Source organism: Acomys russatus, chromosome 6 (genome assembly GCF_903995435.1).
Source record: "Acomys russatus chromosome 6, mAcoRus1.1, whole genome shotgun sequence".
NCBI classification, from domain to species: Eukaryota; Metazoa; Chordata; class Mammalia; order Rodentia; family Muridae; genus Acomys; species Acomys russatus.
In genome coordinates, this window is record NC_067142.1 from 26,234,766 (window position 1) to 26,248,155 (window position 13,390).

The window sequence follows — 13,390 nt, forward strand, 5'->3', positions numbered from 1 at the left end:
GGAGGGATGGAGGGGTGGAAGCGAGGAGGAAGAGAAAGGCTTTGGGGGTGCACAGTGAATAACTTGGCAGCCAGTTTTTCCTTCCTGGCACCAGAAGGGGCACAGATGGAGAAGATCATCTGGCCTATTAACCCTTCTCCAGTCTGTGTCAGAAAGAGGCCTTGCCACAGAGCGCGGGACCCGGGGCTACAGCAGGAAACGTATTCCACTGTCAAAAACATGGCCAGCCCATTTCTAGAATAGGAGAACCATCGTTTCCCTCCTCCACACTTGCTCAGAAGCCAATAATAAGATCCAACCAGTAGGCTCAAAGCCCCACACCCCAAGTCCAACAGAAACATCCTATAGATTTAATGATGAGACGTCAAAGCCCCGGGTTGATTGATGGGTTTTTAATGATCTATCTGATTCCAACTCCTTACTAAGAAAGCAACGAAGATGAAAACTAAAATGTCTCCTCGCTCCACATACAAAGAAATACAATGTACTTTAAAAAAAAAAATCACTTGGTAATCTTACTGCTCTTCATCAGGCATTCTCAAAAACAATGGCTTCTTTAACAGGTAGCTGTCATGATTGGCATTTGGCGAGTGGGTGGAGAGCCTTTTACCCAGTTTAACAAGGCCCTCTACTGGCAGTCTCTGAAAACTGTCTAAAGGTAAAAATCTTCACTGTGTTTTATGTAAACTATTTTGAATATTCCTAATTATAAAGTGCCTCACACTCCTGAGCTGGAAGTATAATTGAGAGCAAAAAGAGAAAGGTGAAAAAAATAAATGTCATTTTGAGCAGGCCATCCATTCATCTGTCCACAAAAGAACATTGCTCCAAGCCTGCCATTTGCCTCCCTCTAATGAGGCTATTCTAGACGTCAAAGGGACTCAGAAAGAAGGATATTTCCCACACTCAGAAGGTGCCGAGGATTCATGCACCACAGAAACAAATATGAATGCTATTTGTCAGCTACAATAAAATAGATTTACTCTGTTTACTCAAATGTGAATAATTGAATATAATTAGAATAAAGACACATGGGAAGCAAGCATTTCAAATTACTCCTGATTTGGCACAATTAATAATTAACTTCTCCCCTTGGACACTTGAAAAAAAATCAGTCTCTGGTGGCTTGAGATTCCGACTGTCTTCTGAGAAGAGCGATTTTAAAGGGCATTTATTTCTGACATGTTTGTCAAAGGTTCCTTTGAGCAGCTGAGAGCATTTAACCACAGAGTCGGGAAACTGAGTGCATTGTTTTAAATGAGGCAGCTCATCACATGTTTTGTTTTTTTAATTTGTATATGATTGTCTCTTTATCTTTGAAATTAAATCCACTAGGTTTTAGAAAGCATTACAGTATTTTGGAACAAAGTGTGTGTGGCAGATCCTCTTCTCGCTCTGTTGCCCCGACTGCTCCTGTGCCCTCCCCCAGTCTCCTGGCTGCTCTCTTGTTCCCTGTGTCCTTCTGTCACCTCCATCCTGTCCATCCTCAGCACAATAATTTCACCCTGTCTTAATCTCCTTTCTGTTTTTTTTTAGACTGTACCTGCATTTATACCTATTACACACACACACACACACACACACACACACACACACACACACACACGTGTACATTCCAGGCTAGGATACACACGTAAGCAGAATATTCAGCTTTCTTCCCTCTGAGTTTGGGTCACCTCCCTTAATATTACAATTTCCAAGTCCATCCATTGCCCTGAAACTTTCATGATTTCATTTTTCTTTACAGCTGAATAAAATTCCACTGGGTATATGTACCACATTCTTATTACCCATTCATTTGTTGAGGGACACGTAGACTGGCTCCATTTCTCTAGTGCTGTGAATAGAGCAGCAGTGAGCATGTGCAAGTAATAACTTAGGGAACATTTTTAATAGAAAGGTAATGTGATCATAATAAATGATCAGACTCGACAGTAAATAATACTGCAACCCTTCCATTTCCAAGGTTCTGTATTTGCAGACTGAAACATTAGGAGGTTGAAAATATGTGAGGGAGGCTGACAAGATGGCTCAGTGGGCAAAGGTACTTGCCACACAAGTCTGGTGACTTGAATTAGATTCTGTGAACAACCTAAGGAAGGACAGAAGGAGAAGTGACTGCATAAAATTATCCTCTGACTCCATAAGCATGACACCATATGTTTTAGTATGCACACACATGCACACACACACACACACACACACACAGGGAAGAGAGAGAGAGAGAGAGAGAGAGAGAGAGAGAGAGAGAGAGAGAGAGAGAGAGAGAGAGAGAGAGACGTGTGTGTGCAGATGCCCACAAAGGCCAGAAGAGACCATCACATCAGGTCTCCTGAAGCGTAGATGGTTGGGAGCCACTGAATGTGGGTGCTGAGAGAGCAAATGCCCCTTAGAAACTAAGAAGTCTCTTCAGCCCCATTATTATTTTTTAAAAGATTCTTGTATTGTTTATTACTACTCTGCATGTGTCTGTCTGTAACCCTCCTCTCTCTCACACACACCTGCACACACACACAAATAAATATTTAAAATATTCGTAAGGAAGAAATTATTTGAGGAAAAACTATATGTGCCCCAAACGTACAGACACTCCATCTGGTCATTATTCCCTAAGAAATACAATGTGGAAATTACAAAGTATTTCTCAGTGTGTCAAACTTTGTAAGTGATCTGAAGTCTAAAGAAGGATACACAAAGACTACATGCAGAGGCCTGCCATCTTATATTTGGGGCAATCATGGATTTGTGGTTCCTGAAGGGAACCAATCCGCAGTGGACACTAAGGAATGTCTATACTTACAAACAAGATTTTTAAAAAAGTCACTAGGTATATTTTAACCAAAACTGTGATGTAATCACACCAATGAATAAAGAGGGGGGAAGCTGTATTGTTATTTATCATAATTGAAAATAATATATAGCTCTGATAAAGAAGCATTCCCTGGAAATATTTCCACACACAAAAAAATTTCTATCATGGAGTAGGGAGAGACTCAAGAGGCCCCCCATCCCTGAGGATCATAGGTGGCTGATAGTCATGACGGAGGGGAAAACATTAAATTTGGTTGGTGTGACCACTGATAAGCTGCCTGGGTTCCTATAAGCAACCTTAATGAAACTCATTGGTTCACCACCACCGAGAGAGAGAGAGAGAGAGAGAGAGAGAGAGAGAGAGAGAGAGAGAGAGAGAGAGAGAGAGGAGGGAGGGAGAAAGGAAGGGAAGGGAAGGAAGGAAGGAAGGAAGGAAGAAAAAAGAATGAAAGTAGAGCGATACCTAGTTGAGAAGGGGGATCAGCAGGAGTGGGAGGGGAAAACTGTTGTCACATATAATTAATATATGCTAATAAAACAATAATTTTAAAGGGGTGAGGGCAAGCAGCTTTAAAAAGCTGAAAACGATTGTTACCAAACAACAGGCCTGAGGAATGGGGTGTGGAGGGTCAGTCGGGGGACTTCACAATGCAAGAAGCCCACGGCCTGTAGAGTTACTGCACATCAGCAGTAGGTGTCTGCTTAGTTCTGAAATCCACATGCGTGGAAGCATGCAGCTCCACAAACATTTCAGCATGGCTCTGCTTTCTAAGTTGGTCGTTTGTCCCTTCATACCTACACCTACATATCCCACCAACACCTGCACCTACATATCCCACCTACGTCTGCACCTATGTGTGCATGTCCACAGGTGAGTGGGTACATGTGTGCGCATGCGTGTGGAGAAAGCTGCTTGACATTGGCTCTCGTCCTCCATGGCTCTTCCACATTACTCACTGAGACAAGGTCTCCCAGGCAAACCCAGATGCCTAGTCTCCCTACCCAGCTTGCTCCAGGATCCTGTCCCCACCTTCTGAGGCTGGGATTACAGGTGGGCCACCATGCCCACCTGGCATTTGTGTGGCTCCTGGTGAGCCAAACTCTCTCACTGGTCCTTCTGCTTACATGGCAAATGCTTTACCCACTGAGCTATCTCCCCAGGACACTAAGTTGATTTTTTAAAGTGTCTAACAACCAGCAAACACTAACAATGGAATGATGTGGGGTATCATTTGAACAGGCCTGGATCAGTTCTACGCTTCCAGATTCAATTTACCAAATGAAGCGTGTAGTCTTTGTGGGGCAGTTTGTCAGACAGGCATTTGACAGTAGCACTGGTTCCCACATTTCAGAAATAACAGCTCTTCCTTCATTCAACACCATCATAGTCACAGGCTGGATTATTATCCGGGCTTATGCTTCAAAACGGGCTTGGGACTCTACTCTGAAACTCAGTACACTGGATTCTCACAGTGCATCTGAAGTCGATTCAAGGGACTCACTAACTCAGGAATGTCTGTTTCTAAGAGGAGAGATTGGGTTTCCGACTCTGAGAAATACCAAGATTAATTTATGGAACAATGGGGAAGTACCTTGTGTAATTGAGGCTTCCAAACTGACAGGACACAGTTTGTTTGACAAGTATGTTTCGAGGCATGGTAAACATGTGGGTCATGCTCTGTGCACCCAAGAGATTTATTCTTTTATCTGTTGAGGGAGTGCAGTTGGGCATCTGAAACTCCAAAGGAATTAACCCTTGTAAAATCAGAGAATGGAGAAAGAGTGAGCTTGTCGGCTTGCTTGTGTTTAAGCAGTCCGGTGACTTGCCCCTGGTGTTCAGCCTAAACCTTTCTGGCGGTTTCAATCTACTTTCACAGGCATGGGACGTAGCTCAGTTGGTAGAACAATTGCTTAGCATGCATGAGGTCCTGGGTTCGATCCCTTACCGTCACACACACTGGTTGCACACACCTGTAGTCCCTCTACCTGGGAGGTGGGAACATGTGGATCAACAGGTCTAGGTCATCCTCATTGGGATAGTGATTTTTGAAGCTAGAACAGGCTCCATGAGACCTTATAAAAAAAAATCAAAGACCAGCTTTCAACTGGTCCCAAACCAACTTTGTACCCTGACAAACTACATCCCAGTCTTGGTGGATGACCACCACACAGGTTAAGACTGAGCACTGTGTAGGGGAAAGTAAACTATGTGTTCTTTATACGTCTTACTTGGTTGCTGTTGTTTTTTACCGAAGCAGCCCATCTGGAGAATTGTCATAGCTCCACTTCAAGGCACATACCTAACAGAAATATATATGGGTGGATTGACCTAAACAGATAGACAGATGGGCTTCTGTATCTTTGAATGTATATAAAGTGCAAACTACAGTCTGGCGATGTAACTTTGGGAAGACTCTTGCCTGCCATGCACAAAGCCTTAGCCTCCATTCCCAGCACATTATACGCTGGGTGTAGTGGTGCACAAACACCTGCTATCCCAGCATTAGGGAATTGGAAGCAAAATATCAAGAGTTCAAGGTCATCCTTGGCTACGTAGCATAGTTTGAAGCCATCCTAGGCTACAAGAATTTCTGTCTCAAAAATGAAAGATCTGTTTCCACACAGCACTACATCTTTGGTGAGACGTGTCTAGGGACCAACCAAAGTCCAACTACTACTTATAATTGTAGCTTTTAATCTGATCTCTTAGCTATCCATTCGTTGACTGAGCCGAACCTACAACCACTCATGACAGGAGCATAAGTAAGCCTGATGTTCAGAACCATAAACCTGAGCTAATCCATGGTAGATTCATCGCTGAGTAATAGTAGACAGGGGTCTGTCCTTGTGACACCGAGAGCAAAACCAATGAGCACCCTGCTCCATGGTACATGGTGGTGGCACATACCACCAAAGGGCTGAGCATTGGCTTCTGATAATTCTGAAGACAAGAGCATGTCACCACTTCACCTGCCTGGCACTCAGATGTGTTCATCTGATTTATCAGTGTCCCAGGATAGTTAGTTGGTCTAGTATAGATGAGAAGGAACCACACTGCATTCCAGGTGAGGCCCTGATCAGCCCTGCACACCCACAGAGAACTGCACACAGGTTCGAGCCCTGACTGTTCTTACTACATATGTTCTGTGCATGGTACTTAGGCTCTCTGAACTTCAGTTTTTGTCCCATGGGTGTTCAGGTAAGACACTTAATGAGATCATACATGGAAACCACACAGGGATTTTTCTGGGGAATTATTCAGTCACAGTTTATTACGCTATTACAGTGCCCATCAACCATGCACGTATGCCTTTTTCTCATCCTTCAGTTACAGACTGGGTGAGGTACTGGGTGATACGCTAAGTCACAACTTTTCACTTCATGATTCCAACCTCAAACCCACTAGAATCCAGCAGTAAATGTAGAATTTAAAGACTAGATTTTTAAAAGATTGATTTCATTTTTAATTGTGCATTTTAAAAATATTTACCACCATTTAAACTATGCTATCTAGGTGTGTCTGTGTGTGGGTTTGTGCATGTGAGTGCATTTGCCTGCAGGGGCCAGAGGAGGGCATCAGATACCCTGCAGCTGTAGCTAATGGTGGTCATAAGCTGCAGGAGATGATGCTGGGAAACAAACTCAGGTCCCCTGGAAACCCAGCAAGTGCTCTTAAGCACTGAGGGATACAGCATCTCAGCATTCTCAGAGAGTCAGCATCTCACCAGGTGAGATCAATTCATCAGGCAGCACTAAGCACAGAGAGAGCAGCAGATGGTTTGAAAGACTGCAGACTTCTCCCAGAAGTGGGAGGGCAGCCATGGCTTGAGCAAGAAGGGGAACAGGAATGGTTCCAAGATGGTGTCATGAGAAAAATCCAGATTGAGGATGTGGAGTTACGTGGAAATGGAGGCATTTGGAACACAAAATTCATTCACATGCTTACTACACAATCTGCTAAAGGCAGCAACACGCATAGCAGACCTTAAGTTCTGGAGGCTGGACAGAGGCCCGCCCTTGTGCCATACAAAGGATGAAGCATCAAACCAAAGAGGACACTGATCCGTGGTACGTGGAACACCTGACTGAGGTGAGGGAGGGAGAAAGCCTGCTCCTAGGATGGGGAGTACAAAAGCTTGGCGATTAACCAGACGCAAAAGGAGGTGCCACAGGCCAACTGCAGGGAGATGAAGGTGGAGAAGTGCCAAGGAGCAGAGGGGTCCAGAACATTCTGCCACCGGACAGTGGCTCCCACTAGCAGCTCTGTGGGATCCATCTGCATACAGCTGCCTATGACTCCCACCTGGACGACTCTGAATCATTAAGTTGGAAAAGGAACGCAGGCATGAACAAGATAAATAAAGACCATAGGTGATATACTTCAGTACATGATATATACCTCATTCTGTGCTGTGATGTAGCCCTGTTAATAGAAATATGTGTGTCTCTGGGTGTTTATATGTGTGTGTATGAGTGTATATATGTATACCTCTCCATATATATGGATATATGGTATGTGCAGTTATTACATGTGTGCTATTTTGAAGTTATGTTAATATATATACGTGTGTGTATATGTATATGTATATATATAATGTGTGTGTGTGTATGTGTACCTGATTGTGGAATGTGTGTATCTGGCATATGCCCACATACATGTGTGAGTACCTGCACTGGTGATCACACACAAAGGCCAGAGGAGGAGTTGCATTTTCTGCTCCATCACTGTCCACCTTACTCCCTTGAGACAGGGTCTCCCGGACCCTGGGGCTAGCCTGATAACCAGCAAGCTCCCACCGTCTCCTAATTCCACCCCCATAGCACCCAGTCTACATGTGTCTAGGCCTGGTCTTTTGGGTAGGTGCCCAGGATCCAAACGTAGGTGAGCATGCTTGCCCAGCAAGCGCGCTAACCCACTAGGCCATCTCACCAGGCTGCATGTTTATATATTTAGCCCTTCCTTGTGCCCCTATAAAGAAGCCACACTTATATTTCACACTTTCAAGATACTAGAACAGAGAAGTTTAGCAAGTTAGCAGGGATCACACAGCAGCAAGTGTGAAGCAGGGTTCGAATATGGGCAGCACAGCCCTGGGGGGACAAGTCCGTGATCACTTTGCCATGCGGTGTCTCAGGAAAAGATTCTAATAGGTTGGACTCTCAGGGAGAGATTTAAGCAGATGAGTGGGGAGAGAGAAAAGAAGGCAGGGCAGGGTAGCTGACATCTATCTCGGAGCTGCCCTACGTTTGTACCCCAAAGTTTAACATTCCAGGTCTTGAATCACAGTGAAAAGTTTAAATCTATTCAGCTATATGATTATATCTGCTAACCCATGCAGAGGTTGGGGTGTTTCACTGCAGGGAAAATGCTGATTTCTTTTGCTCTTATACTTAGCTGTCCATATTAATGCCTACTCCGTGCTAGTATGAAAGCATAGGCTTTGCTTTCAGGGGAAGGTGATGGTGTGTGTGTGTGTGTGTGTGTGTGTGTGTGTGTGTGTGTGTGTGTGTGTGTGCTCATATGTTTATACACATGCCAGTGCACATACACATTTGTATGTGTGTATAGGAAAATCAAAGGATACCCTTTAGGAGGCCAGGCAGTGGTGGGGCACGCCTTTAATCCCAGCACATGGGAGGCAGAGGCAGGTGGATCGCTCTGAGTTCGAGACCAGCCTGGTCTACAAAGTGAGTCCAGGACAGCCAAGGCTACAGAGAGAAACCCTGTCTCAAAACAAAACAAAACAAAACAAAACAAAAACAAAAACAAAAAGGAAGAAAGAAAAGAAAAAAAAGGATACCCTTTAGGTGTGTTATTGCTCAGGTACTGTGTGTGTGTGTGTGTGTGTGTGTGTGTGTGTGTGTTTGACAATAAATGTGCATGTAGGCGAGGGCTCACATGCACATGTGTGGAAGTGTGTGGGTTTGTTTTTCAAGACAGGGTTTCTCTGTGTAGCCTTGGCTCTCCTGCACTCACTTTGTAGATCAGGCTGGCCTCGAACTCACAGAGATCTGCCTGCCTCTGCCACCCTGAGTGCTAGGATTACGTGTGTGGGCCATTGTACATGATTACATACATCCTGGCATGTTTTTTTTTTTTAAAACAAAAACAAACAAACAAATCCAGGATCCTTTGCTGGCCTGGAACTCACTAAGTAGGCCAGGCTGGGTGGCCAGCAAGTGCCAGGGATTTCTTTGTCTTTGTGGCCTTATTGCCTGGATTAAATGTCTGATTTTGTTCTTAATGTGGGTTGTATGGCTCAAACTGAGGTTCTCTTGTTTGCAAGGTAAGTGCTTGCCTGACTGCACCATCACCCCAGCCCCAGAAGGTGATATTATAGGATGTGACCAGAGTCTCTGAGACCTGAGGCAAAGGATGGTAAAAGACACTGAGTGGGAGTTAATAGAATTCTGGGACCTGTGGTCCAGGGCGCAGGGAAAGAATAGACGGGTTAAGAGGAACCAATGGAAAGATGCTGAAGGCCTCATTACCAAGGGGGAGGAAGAGTTGGGAATCAACATAGATGTTCCAGTGCACCCCGTGTAAAACAGGCTGGACTGTCTCAGGCACCACAGCTGCCCTTCTTGCCTTTGGACCATCCACGAAAAAAAACAAAAAAACAAAAAAACAAAACAAAACACAGGACTCAGTTTGCTAGCTAAAATAAGGAACAGAGAAGTGTCACCAGAGCCAAAAACAGAACAGAAATGTTCTCTCTGCCAGCCCACCTTTCTCTGAGCACCTGCACAGAGCCCTGCTCCAACCAGAAGGCAGAGGCACCACCTGCAGGTCTTGTCTCTAATTGTTGAGAACTTGAAAAGTGTCATGCAAATGTGCACGCAGGATTGCAGATGGGACTCAGTCTCTAGTCGGTTCTTCAACAGAGCTCTGTTGGAGGCCTTTGGACAACTGATTGCCTATGCCACAGTTTTGGGTTTGTTTGTTTGTTTGTTTGTTTGTTTGTGTTTATTTTTCTGGAAAAAGAGAAGGATAGGGTTACATGCAGCAGCAGCATTGGTAGAGTGCTTGCATAGTTTGCAGGAAGCCCTGGTTCAATCCCCTGTGCCACACACACCTAGCTTGGTGGTGCAGGTCTGTAATTTGAGGGCAGGGGAAGAAGGGTTGTTGAAGGCAGGATGATGAGAAGTTCCAGGCTATCCTTGGTGGAGTTAAAGGCCAGCCTGAGCTACAGGAAACCTTGCCTCACAAAGGGGATGAGATAAGGTTTTGAAGGATCTCAGGAGCAGATCCTTTGATTTAAACACAACTCTACAAAGAATACGGAGCCATAATGTGTAGGACATAGTTCAAGCTGACCATGTGCTGATGGGGACTTGGGAGCTGTCAAGAAGGCAGGACGTGGGCCACCCTAGGATTCCGTAGAAAATAGCCAAAGACTGCTAAGACCTTTCACACTGGCTGTCCAGGGGAAGGGCATGAAGGCTGTCACTTCACAGGCTCCTGAGGTGCTGACAAAGCATCTGCATTCAAGAGTGAGCCAGTCTCCCAGAATGAGTCACAGGGGCTCCCATGCAGGAGCTAACAAGCCAACAGCCCGTTTCTTGCCAATCAGTCCTGAGCTGTCAGGGGTGGAGGGCAGCAGTCAGCTGAGATTTGCTACCAGCAAGTATAGAGGAGGAAAGCCCTGCAAGGCAAGCTCACCGGATGCTCAGGCAGAGCTTCCAGGAGATAGTTTCCTGAGCTGTGTACCCCTTGCAGGCTGAATAAGACGGAGACCGTGCCTGAACTAACAGTACCTTGCACACGTTCTTTTTGTTGAAACCCCAGAGAATGCCTGAAAAAGTTTAAAAAGCCTCCAGGAAAGTGAAAGAGAGGGTGAGGATCTTCAGGAAAGTGAGAAACTTCAGAGGCAGAGCAGTTTCCAGCACTGAGATGGCTGAAACCTGAAAATGAATGAAGTTACGTGTGTGGTGGTGTGGAGGAGAGGAAAAACAGAAAATAAAAGAGAGAAAAGAGAAGACAGGAGAAAGGGAAAGATTAAAAAATATGCAGGGGGAAGAGAGAGAGAGAGAGAGAGAGAGAGAGGGAGAGAGAGAGAGAGGAACTAGAGAGGGGTTATAGTGGTGGCGTGGAATGTACTGAAAACCAACATGCTTATATTAAAATCTGTAACCAGCAAAAAGAATCCAAAAAGCAGCAGGTGTCTCTCTCCAAGCACACACTCACATTCAGTTTTTAAAGTCTTATAATTCCCTACCAACCTTCCCCAGTCAGCCTGTTTCATTTGATTAGCTGGCACTTATTTTAAAAGAGAAAACAACAGCCCCCCACAACCCCACACCCCCACACCCCCACACCCCCACACCCCTGCAAAAGCGGAGGATTAGTTTAGGAGCAGGCGTGTTCCCATCTTCCAAATTCCCAGTCCTGTTAGCAGCCAGCTTCCTTCCCCACCGAACTCCAAGTTGAGAGGGCTATAATTACACCGAACAAATGCATACTTGTGGCTGCGAGAGAGCCTGCGGTAATACATAAACAGCATCTCATTTTAAACGGAAAGCAAGCTGGAGACATCAGAAGGGAAACTGGACAAGATCTTTGCTTTGTCGCTTGTTTTGTTTTGTTTGTTTGCTTTTTTGTTGTTGTTGTTGTTAAATCCCAAGAGTCTTACTTGGACTGAGCTCTTCCCTTCGGTGAATGGAAATCACAAGGTGCTGGAGCCAGGAACTGCGAAGCGCCCACAGCTTCTCTCCAGCGCTGTCGTCCCGCGGCGACCCTGTTTACTTGCGAAGCACTCAAAAACACACTTGGAAGAACGAGTCTGGGTTTTCTTGAAGATCTGCCACGCAGAGCCCGCAGTCCAGCCTGGGATCCAGGGCGAGTTTACAGAAACCTGGGAGCCCCGGGCTGCGGCTCTGTGGTTGCTGCGAGCTTGTAAATACAGGCGCTGTGGACAAAGTCCCAGATGACATCACTGGGAGCTGCTTACTGTTGAGTCTTTATTAACTGACTGTCAAAAAGAAAGGAGGGGGGTGGGGAGGCAAGAGGATCTCTTCTGCAATGAATTCGGTGTCTGGGAATGGATTCCAGTGATACGTGCATGAAGTGACCCCCGTGGAGTCAAGTTGGCCCAGCTTGGCTTCTCTCTAGTCTGAAAAAGTGTGAGGATTCCCTCTCCAGCGGACGCTGAATAGGCTGCAGAAGCAGGCGCTTGGGGGATAGTTTGAAGGGCAGGGCAGCCACCTGCTCCAACTCCTCTGTACTGCGCGGCTGGATGATTCACAAGTACGTGGGGATTAGCCACGTCTTGAGTTTCCTTGCAAGTCTTACCGGGAGCTCCCTACCTGGCTAACGTTTCTTCCAGGTGGAGTGTCTTGATTTGGAACTTTCTGTGGTAAACTCCGAGACTAAAGTTTCCCAACTTGGAGTAAAAGAAAGGGCCCCCGAGTACTCTGAAGGCAAAATTCTGTGTGCTTTTCCAAAAACGCAGTTTGTTTGTTACCTGGGCAGAATGTTGGAAGGGACCCGCTGATTCTCAACATTGTAATGGAAGGTATACTTCCGCTATCATAAATAAAACACAGTTTTAAAAGTTAAATATAATTCAATTAAAGCTCAACACTTAAATGAGATTCAAAGTAAAATAAAGAAAAGAAAATGTAAAAGTAAAATGAAATAAAAAGCAAAGCGGACCAGCAAGGTGACTCAGCAATGGAGGAAAGGTACTTGCCTCTCAAGCCTGATCACCTTTGACTCCACAAAGCTGTCCTCTGACAGTGTCATGTGTACTCCTGCACGCATGCACACACACACACACTTTATATAGTAAAAATAGAAATAAAATGAAGTTGAACGGTTGCCACATGTCACTACAAACGTAAATTCCACTTCCTTCCAAGCCTCAAAAAAAGAAAAAAGAGAAAAAAACAAAAACAAAAAACAGCAAGGCTTCCTCTCTCTAGTTTCCTTCTCTCATTGGTCTCCTCTTCTGTCAACTGGTTCTTATGGCTTCGCTAGTTGTGTCCCACCACCCCCAGCCTCCACCTAGAGACAGTCTCTACACCCAGCCTGAGGCTCTACTGTGAAGCCAGATTGCCCAACCTCTCTCCATTGGCAGGCTGCAGTGAGGCTCCTATTTATGTGTGGATGATGCTTTTTATATACTGACTTGTATTTTTAGTTTTTTTTTTTTTTCCATCCCATGTGCTTGTCTCCTCAACCCACTTTGAAATGTCATTAAGAGCAGCAGTTGTCTTGTAAGTGCTGTTTATTTGTTTATGTCCGGGTCACAGCTACAGGGAATCCTGACCAGAATGCAGAGGGGAGGTCACTTAAGGGTGGGAGACAGGAAGGAGGGTGGCAGGTCCCAGGGGATGGGGGTCTATGTTTAGACTAAGCATTCTCCGTGCCTTGGAAAACAATGACCTCACATCTAGGCCCTGCTTCCAGTCACTGCTCTTCCCACTTCTGAAAATTATTTTCCCCAAGAATAGCAATTGATTATTAGGGTCTCAAGACCCTCAAAGATGCCACTTTCATATAGGAATCAAAGATAGCATACCTCATCGGTCACTAGACGATCTTTAAGACAATGTTAACAGTAGAATTACCTACAAA

At 45.2% G+C, this 13,390-nt stretch overlaps 1 protein-coding gene across 3 annotated transcripts in view; it reads right to left on the reverse strand.

The window, feature by feature from the left end:
- Nucleotides 1-13,390, reverse strand: part of Nckap5 (NCK associated protein 5) — a 958,567-nt gene that overhangs the window by 862,198 nt on the left and 82,979 nt on the right. Inside the window, exon 1 of one of the 3 annotated variants that reach the window (XM_051147290.1) lies at nucleotides 11,445-11,730. The exons of the other annotated variants lie outside the window; for them this stretch is intronic. The gene's annotated coding sequence lies outside the window, so the exon portion shown is untranslated. Of the gene's footprint in view, nucleotides 1-11,444; nucleotides 11,731-13,390 lie in introns of those variants that run through there. 3 annotated transcript variants of the gene reach the window in all.